The 9,087-nt window shown below is 45.6% G+C and overlaps 1 pseudogene; it reads left to right on the top strand.

Annotated features, from left to right (window-relative positions):
• Nucleotides 1-650: 650 nt before the first annotated feature.
• Nucleotides 651-1,523, top strand: LOC147971016 (uncharacterized; annotated as a pseudogene).
• The last annotated feature ends 7,564 nt before the right edge of the window (nt 1,524-9,087 follow it).

The raw sequence follows: 9,087 nt of genomic DNA, 5'->3' as shown, positions 1-9,087 counted from the left end.
CCTCCCTGTGCGGTACTACCGCCCGTTGTGGGCCTAGTACGATACTACCGCTCCCATGGAGAGGTACTACCGCCCGTCATGCAAAAGTAAAAATTCACTTCCGCTCTAAGCACGGTACTACCGTGCCAACCCGGCGCAATACTACCACGGCTAGAGCAGATGCAAATAGTTACTTCCGCATCCTAGTCCAGTACTACCGTTGACTTATAATTTACTTTGTTTTGTCACACCCAATCTCATTTCTACTTGTTTCATTCGGTTTTGGTCTTGGTCTTTGCAATAATCCTTCCCGCTCTTCTCGTGTGTTTGTGTTGTGTGTCATAGGTGGTGGCTCCGGTTCCGATGCAAGGCGCTTGAATCCCAGCCGTGACACAAGCTCCAAGCATCTTCCCAACCAAGAAGCTCCTGAGGGCTCTAGTGCTCCACAACGTCACGTTAAGACCATATCTACCAAGTTCAAGGAGCCAACTGTCGGCATGGATGAAATGCCTCAAGCAAAGTTTCTGATTCGAAGAAAGCTCAACCCCTACATCAGGCCTAGGGAACTCAACAGGGGGGACGACTTGTTTTGGACCAAGCAACAAAATCTCATCTTTCTAGATGTGATCAAGGCCAAGCAGAACATCCATGTACCTATTTAGTGGATTGACATGGAACATCTGAAGAAAAACCGGGCATATTTTGGTGAGCCTCTGGATTTGGTTGAGCAGTTTGGTATTGAGGAGATCATCACTTTCCACCTTGACTTTGACCTGGAGCTTGTGGCTCGGTTCTTTGCTTATGTCCACTTCCACATGGATGAGAAGCGGACCATGACTTGGATGACAAATGGCAAGAGGATGTCTGCTGAGTGGAAGGAGTTCATGGATATGTTGAACATTCGTGATGAGGGGCTTGATGTGCCCATTGGTGCTCGCCCACATGCCAACCTAGAGTCTGCTAACAAGAACAAGCTTCAACCCTTTCTTGTTGAGAAGACTCTCCCCAATGGCAAGAAGTCTATTGTGCTGAACCCGTTTCTTGACATCATGCATCGGATCTTCCGCAACTCTCTTTTTCCTCGCATAGGCGATAAGGACAAGGTGCATTCCTATCTTGTGGACATGATGCTCATTTGTGAGGAAGCGCGTCTCCAACAACCTGAACCACTTGATGTCTCTCATATCATGTGGAGTGAGCTCTAGTTTTTTGTGTTCCATCATAAGGTGCCCATCTATGGACCTTATCTGTTCCTCTTGATCTCGAAGACTTGGGAGAAGCTCTTTCCAGGTGAAGAATTTCTTGCTCCCAACTGGATTCGCCTTGAGCCCATTAAGCTGCGCCATAAAAACAAGTGGGCTAACACCACTACCCGGGCTAAGGCCGAGGCTGCACGCATGGATGTTCATGATGATGATGAGTTTGAGGAGGAGGAGGCTGAGGACAGTTCTGAGCGGTATGCACCTCCCTCTTCTGAGCCATCTTGGACTAAGAAGCTCAAGGCCAAGGTGAAGTCTCTGTTCTACATGCAGGCCAAGGGGTAGTACCAGGCCCACGTTGCTTAGAAGGAGAGTCGCCGGTGTGACAAGAGGATCTTGAGGAATCTTGGCGAGCAAGTCTCGAGCGGGTCTGAGAAGAACATCACTCCTAAGGCTGCCTAGATGACGAAGCAAGGATATCCGTGGGCTGAGTCAAATGAGGAGTCCATTCCTGCTACTGAGATAGATGAGGAGCTTGATGGGTGATCACGTCAGTGGGAGCTACCACCCATGCCATAGGTGTCCTCTCTGCCTTTTTGGTGTCTCGATGCCAAAGGGGGAGAGAGTGTAGGATTTGTGAGTCTTGTGTCTCTTTGCTTTCTTTTGTTGAACCTTCCCTTCTTTGGTTTGTTGGTTTGTGTTCGTGTGCGTGTGAGTCCAGGAGACTTATTCTATCATATGGTGTGATACATATGCCCTCAAGCTTATCCTTTATTGTCTAGTATGTTTAGTAGATTATGAGCTTATTTTATCTTGTGCCCTCTACTTCATGCTCACTCACTATACCTTGCCTCCATGCTTAGTGTCACTTATTTTGTTGCAAGGATTGCCTTGTCTATAAAATATAGGGGGAGTATTGATCCTAGTATGTGTTTTGTGCAGTCCAAAGCATATCTATAGAGTGCACACATCTAGGGGGAGCATGTCTATATTTTATAGATCTTGGGTTTGCTTATGTTCATTGTATATCCCTGTGTGCAAATCCCGTATTTTCATCAATCCACCAAAAAGGGGAGATTGTAAGGGAATATTTCTCCCTATGTGGTTTTGGTGATTGATGGCGGTGCATTTGCGGACTAATCGTGTGTATTGAGCATTTCAAATATCTCATGTCTAGGCACAAGACTATTCGGAGCCCCTCGGAGCCTATCGAAGACGGCGGTTCTCTACATTTCTTTTCGGTGGATTTGAGTCGTACTATTAGTAGGGGTCCGCTTTAGAAAGGTTAGGGTGGAATCAACACGTACACATATGTTCCTTTGCACCACCTTTCCTTTGCTTTGATGGAGCGCCATCCGGTTATTCTTGTCTCTACAATATGAAGGCTAGCAAGTGCTATAGTTTCTGTGGCATGCGATAGTACTGCTCAAGGGAGCAGTAGTACCGCAGGGGTCCGCGGTAGAACTGCTCAGGCAAGCGGTACTATGGCACCAAGCGATAGTACCACTCCTCGCGAGTGGTAGTACCGCTGCCTCCAGCCCAGACACTGGCGCATGCGGAAGTAGGGGCGGAAGTAATTTTCTACTTCCGCCCCCACATGGTAGTACCGCTCCCTATGAGCGGTAGTACCGTGCTGGATTTTTGCATAGTCGTAAACTTAGCGGCAGTAGTCACGGAAGTAATTTATTAATTTCGTGCATCTCCCAGCGCTAGTAGAGCCCTGCCCTGTGGTAGTATCACAGGGGTGCACAGTAGTGCCGCTCTGGCAGTTGTACCACTCGTTGCCTAGTGCAACAGGACCTCATATGGCTTCTACCGCACGAGCAGTAGTACTGCAACAAGAAGCAGTAGTACTATAGCACCTTGCGGTAGTACCGCGAGCGTGTGCGGTAGTACCGCGAGCGTGTGCGGTAGTACCGCGTCTCGCGGGCTGAGTGAGAGGTGACGGTTGGATCTTTTCCCCCACTATATAAAGGGGGTCTTCTTCCCCAAGAAGACCACCTCTTCCCTCCCTAAGCTCCATTGTTGCTCAAAGCTCCAATTTTTCCTGATCTCTCTCCCTAGCCAATCAAACTTGTTGATTTTCTAGGGATTGGTTGAGAAGGCCCCAATCTACCCACCAAGAGAAATTTGATTCCCCCCACTAATCCCTTGCGGATCTTGTTACTCTTGGGTGTTTGAGCACCCTAGATGGTTGAGGTCACCGTGGAGCCGTATTCCATTGTGGTGAAGCTTCATGGTGTCGTTGAGAGCCTCGATTAAGTTGTGGAGATTGCCCCAACCTTGTTTGTAAAGGTTTGGTCGCCGCCTCCAAGGACACCAATAGTGGAATCATGACATCTCGCATTGTGTGAGGGCGTGAGGAGAATACGGTCACCCTAGTGGCTTCTTGGGGAGCATTGTGCCTCCACACCGCTCCAACGGAGACGTACTTCCTCTCAAAGGGAAGGAACTTCGGTAACACATCCTCTTCCCCACCGGCTCCACTCTTGGTTATCTCTTACCTTTACTTGTGCAAGCTTATATTGTGATTGTATCCCTTGCTTGCTTGTGTGCTTGTTGCTGTTCCATCATATAGGTTGCTCACCTAGTTGCATATCTAGACAACCTATTTTGATGCTAAGATTAATTTGGTAAAGAAAAGCTAAAAATTGTTAGTTGCCTATTCACACCCCCTCCTCTAGTCAACCATATCGATCCTTTCAATCGGGTCTCGCTTTATATACACATGTCGAGGTCCGGCGGCTTACAAGAGTCTAGGTCGGGTCACACAACATAGACTCTGGTTCTAATTTCCTTGCCTTGCAGAGCAAGTTATCATCGAGCGGCTCACACCTTCAGGTCTTGAGCCGCCTCTGGGTCTTGGGCCTTCAATAACCCTTTTTACGAGTCATCATCTTCATCTCTTTGTCTTCTTGGGCCCACTTGGGCCCTTTGCCAAGAGCCGCCAACTGTGTAACCCGGACCCTCCTAGGCGGGTCACACTGCGGGGTTATATCCTCAGCACCAACCCTAATTCAAATTCAAATTAAATGAAAATCATACCAAGTTAATGAAACTCAAGTGAACCTATTCACATTACTTAAACCTATTTCGAATCATTGAACCAATTCAAATTCAAGTATGAAGTCCAAGAGTTCAAACCCACAAACTTACATAGATTATATGGTTGTGGATATTGAGACCACATAAACCATATATGATGGATTTTTTGGCATTGTGTTCAAAAGTAGCATCGCAGTTACAAACTATTTTGAAGCATACCGAATTATGTAAGTTTGTGGGCATCTATTATGTGTATGTTGTGCTTTCAGGGGTTTAGGCATACTGTAGACACACATAATTTGTAGGAAAAGGAACATGTTATGGCGCATCACTGTAAGTATTGTACGCAAGATGAATTTGCATCATGTAGGTAGTGAATACTGAAATCATGATCAAGTTCTCTAGGCACTTCTTATACAAGCACTGTCTGCTATGAAATCTTTAGAGTTTTTTATGACACAATTTACAATCACCATGTGAGTGAATGAGGAATGCTATGGCTAGCATCTACTGTGAGCTGCAGCGGACATCGGTAGCAGCGGTGGGTAGCCGGACAACGCAATGTCGGCGGCAGGCGGATAGTGGCAAGCAGCCATATCGATAGTTGCTGCTGTGAGAAGAATTGACGACTAGAGCATGTTGTCTTTGTTCTCTGTTCCTATAGGAGGATTCATTTCCATTAATTGTTCAAACAAAAATGATTCCATTAGGGAGTTGTGTACTTTATGATCTATTGTCATTATTCTCTGTTCAGACTAACAATTGGATATAGTTCTTTATGTATTTACTAGTGCAATCTTCTTGTCATTGTTTTAGAGATTGCATATGTATATGTGTGACTAGAGGTTATGCCTTATAGTTGTTTCCGTTGATTCGGGAGATGCAAGTAAGGTGTAAATGTTAGTTTCTAGTGTTCATTGTAATTTCCTTGTCTTGGACGTAATTTAGGTATGAGATATTGGACTTTGATTCTGCACTGAATTTATTAATGCTCTAGAGTCGACCCTACCTAAAAAAATCGCCCTCCGCCAGTGATGTACATCACAACTTTACCTTGGAAGTATATATGAGTATGGTGTATAGTGCACACAAATGAGGACTACGGCCTATGGAATAGGTGTTCCTGGACCTCCTGCCATGTCAAGTCATGCGAGATTTGATCAAAACGTGCTTCAGGTATATTCACCATGGATTTTTTTTATTAATTTGATGAGATCGATTACTTCTGCTACCATTTGATTATGTAGGAAGGATGCATACAACGTTTTTGCTGAGGCGATGGATCTAGAAGAGATGGGGGTACTTGTTCATGTGTCATGCTCGTTTAAGAGCCTCATTACTCATTCCAGAAAGAGCCAAATGAGAATCATGTATATACGAATGGAGAAGATGTAGGCTTATTCCCATAAAATATTTTTCAAGAGCCCAGCAGCAGATAGAAAAGATGACATGGACCACGATAAAGATTTAAGAATCTTTCATTTCAAATGTATCTCCTGCAACCATGTTTCTAGAGGAGATGGCTCTGATGACTTAAGGGTTGTTAGGTTGATCTCCTCCAAAACGAGCCCAACGGCTCGATGGTCCCCTTGGTCTGCGCCCTGATCGGGGGTGCCCAATCCTCTTATGGTTAGTGGGCCCCTGTCACCAGCGCTATATAAAGAGAGGTGAGGGTCGGACGCACGCAACACAAGGTTCACCGTGCATCACACACCCCACTGACACCCCAATCCGATCTAGGGTTGCGCTAGGCCGACGGGAAGCTCTGCCACCACCTCGCCTACTCTCTGCCATCACTGTTGTCGCCATCCTCCATGGCCACCTCGACGGGATCATCAACTCAAAGTGAAGGTAGGACCACCGATCTAATCTAGCCTAGTGATCCACAACCTCTATCAATGGTATCAGACATGCTAGGATCTAGATTATTTTCGGTACAAAGAAATCACAAGTTCCCCCCATGAACCCCCTAAAAGGGCAAAGAGGGGCAAAAGGGCAAAGAAATCGCACCGCCGCAAGGCCGTGCCAGTTCCTCTTGATCCCACATGCATCGGCAAGCCGAGGTGCAGGGAAGAAGAACCAACCCCACACGGGGCAAATGGCACTGCAGTCAAACCATTCAATGGTGGCACGCTTACCGCAAGGGAAAACACGCTACCGGCGAAGGAGATGACCACGGCGCTGCTGTAGAGTGCTCTGCCATCGTCGAAAACGAAGGGGAGCAGAGGGGGACAAGTAGCCTCTCTCTTTGCCACGGGACGGTGGTGGATGGGTGAAAAGAAAGGAGGGGGAAAGCAAAGAGGAGGGGCTCCCAGCGCGGTGGCAGATCGACGTTCTTACCGACGGCCGGCGCAGCCCTAACCCGTCGCCACTCAGGCGCTGTCGCGCGCGGTGGAGCAGAGGAGGGCTCGACCACGCGTCTCCCTCTCTCTCTGTTGCTGGAGGCGGAGGGAGAAATGGAGGAAGGAAAGGAACGGTAAGAGAGGCGCGGCCGGTAGCCCGGCGACCCGAACAGAGAGATGAACGCGGGCGAGAGAACAGAATGAGGATTAGGGTTTTGGATCTGGCCGACGTTGGTATTTTTGTTCTAGCTAGATGCACGGGCCACCGTCGGATCGTGATTAGACGGTTGAGATCAAAACCCTAAGGTGGAGCAGGCCTTTTGGGATGAAACTGGAAGAGGCGGTAGCCGCGGGCGGCCCAGGCCGATTCCAGACTGGCTTGCACGTCGTGGTCCGCCGAGCAGGCCGTGGGCCGCCTAGCTTCCGCTGCGGGCTCTCGCAGGCTGGGCCGAGGCCGGGACAACTGCAGATTTCATTTTATTTTTTTGTCCAGTTTTTTTGGGCAAACTTCATCTAGTTTTTCCCTATCCAAAATTATCCAATGAAGTTTTGTTTAGAAAATAGAAAAGTAAAAGCAATGCTCCTGAAAAGTAAAAAGTGCATGAATTTTTTATTCATGTTTTCCACTGCAAATAAATAAAAGTGATTTTTTCAAAAGGCAAATAAAGTGAGAATTAAATTTTAAAATAGCATGTTAAAGTGATTATTGAAATAATTATGATTTGTTATTTTTATGACCAACATTGTTAATAACATAATCATGATTTATTGATTGTTATATAAGCTGCATTTATTTCTACTTTTGCCCAACGGTGATATAGTTTTAATTGCATAAACATTTGTATGTTTTAATTTTGGCCAACGTTGGATTAATGCATGCAATTGTTGTCATGATCTCACTCGATTGTGGTTTCAGGACGGTACCACTTGATGAGTGATACGTCTCCGACGTATCTTTTTTTTATTGTTCCATGCTGTTATATTATCATTCTTGGATGTTTTACAATCATTTTATAGAAACTTTATATCATTTTTTTGGGACTAACCTATTGACATAGTGCCCAGTGCCAGTTGCTATTTTTTGCTTGTTTTTTACTTCACAGAAAATCAATACCAAACGGAGTCCAAACATAGCGAAACTTTTTGGACATTTTTCAGGACTAGAAGACACTTGTTGGGCCAAAGAATTACCAGAGGGGGGCTCTGAGGGGAGCACAACCCACCAGGGTGCGCCTGGGGGCCCAGGAGCGCCCAGGTGGGTTGCTCCCACCTTGGTGCCCTCCCGCACCACCTCTTTGATCTATAAATACCCGCAATATTCCATAAACCCTAGGGGAGTCAGTGAAAAACAATTCCAGCCGACAAAACATCCAGAACCACCAGATCCAATCTCGACACCATCACAGAGGGGTTCATCATCCTCCTTGGCACCTCTTCGATGATGCCTGAGTAGTTCATTGTAGACCTACGGGTCCGTAGTTAGTAGCTAGATGGCTTCCTCTATAGCTCTCTCTTTTGATTCTCAATACAACGGTCTCTTGGAGATCTATTTGATGTAACTCTTTTTATGGTGTGTTTGTTGGGATCCGATGAACTTTGAGTTTATGATCAGATCTATGTTTTTATCCATGAAAGTTATTTGAGTCATTTGATATCTTTATATGCATGATTACTTATAGCCTCGTATTTCTTCTTCGAATCTTTGGTTTAGTTAGGCCAACTAGATCGATTTTTCTTGCCATGGGAAGAGGTGCTTTGTGATGGGTTTGATCTTACGGTGCCTGATCCCAGTGACAGAAGGGGAACCGACATGTATGTATCGTTTCTATTAAGGATAACAAGATGGGGTCTATTTCTACATAAATAGATCTTGTCTACATCATGTCATTGTTCTTATTGGATTACTCTGTTTCTCCATGAACTTAATACACTAGATGCATGCTGGATAGCGGTTGATGTGTGGAGTAATAGTAGTAGATGCAAGCAGGAGTCGGTCTACTAATCTTGAACGTGATGCCTATATAATGATCATTGCCTGGATATCGTCATGATTATTGAAGTTCTATCAATTGCCCAACTGTAATTTGTTTACCCACTGTATGCTATTTTTCTTGAGAGAAGCCACTAGTGAAATCTACGGCCCCCGGGTCCCTTCTTTATCATATTTGCCTTCGAGATCTGTTTTTATTTGCTTTTATTTTCATATCTATTAATCCAAAAACCCTAAAATACCTTGCTGCAATTTCTATTTATTTATTTTATCTCGCGTTCCCGCGAGATCTGTTTAGCCAATCTACTATAATTTTACCTACCTTTTTACCCATGAGGGATTAACAACCCCTCTCTTATGTCGGGTTGCAAGTATTTGTTCTTTGTGTGCAGGAGCTGTTTACGTGGTGTTGCGTGGTTCTCCTACTGGTTCAATAACCTTGGTATCATCACCGAGGGAAATACCTACCGTAGTTGTGATGCATCATCCCTTCCTCTTTGGGGAAATACCAATGTAGTTCAAGCTGCAATCA

This window comes from Triticum urartu, chromosome 5A, assembly GCF_056163025.1.
Source record: "Triticum urartu cultivar PI428250 chromosome 5A, HENAU_Tu73, whole genome shotgun sequence".
Classification (NCBI taxonomy): Eukaryota; Viridiplantae; Streptophyta; class Magnoliopsida; order Poales; family Poaceae; genus Triticum; species Triticum urartu.
This window is presented reverse-complemented; position numbering and strand designations above follow the sequence as displayed.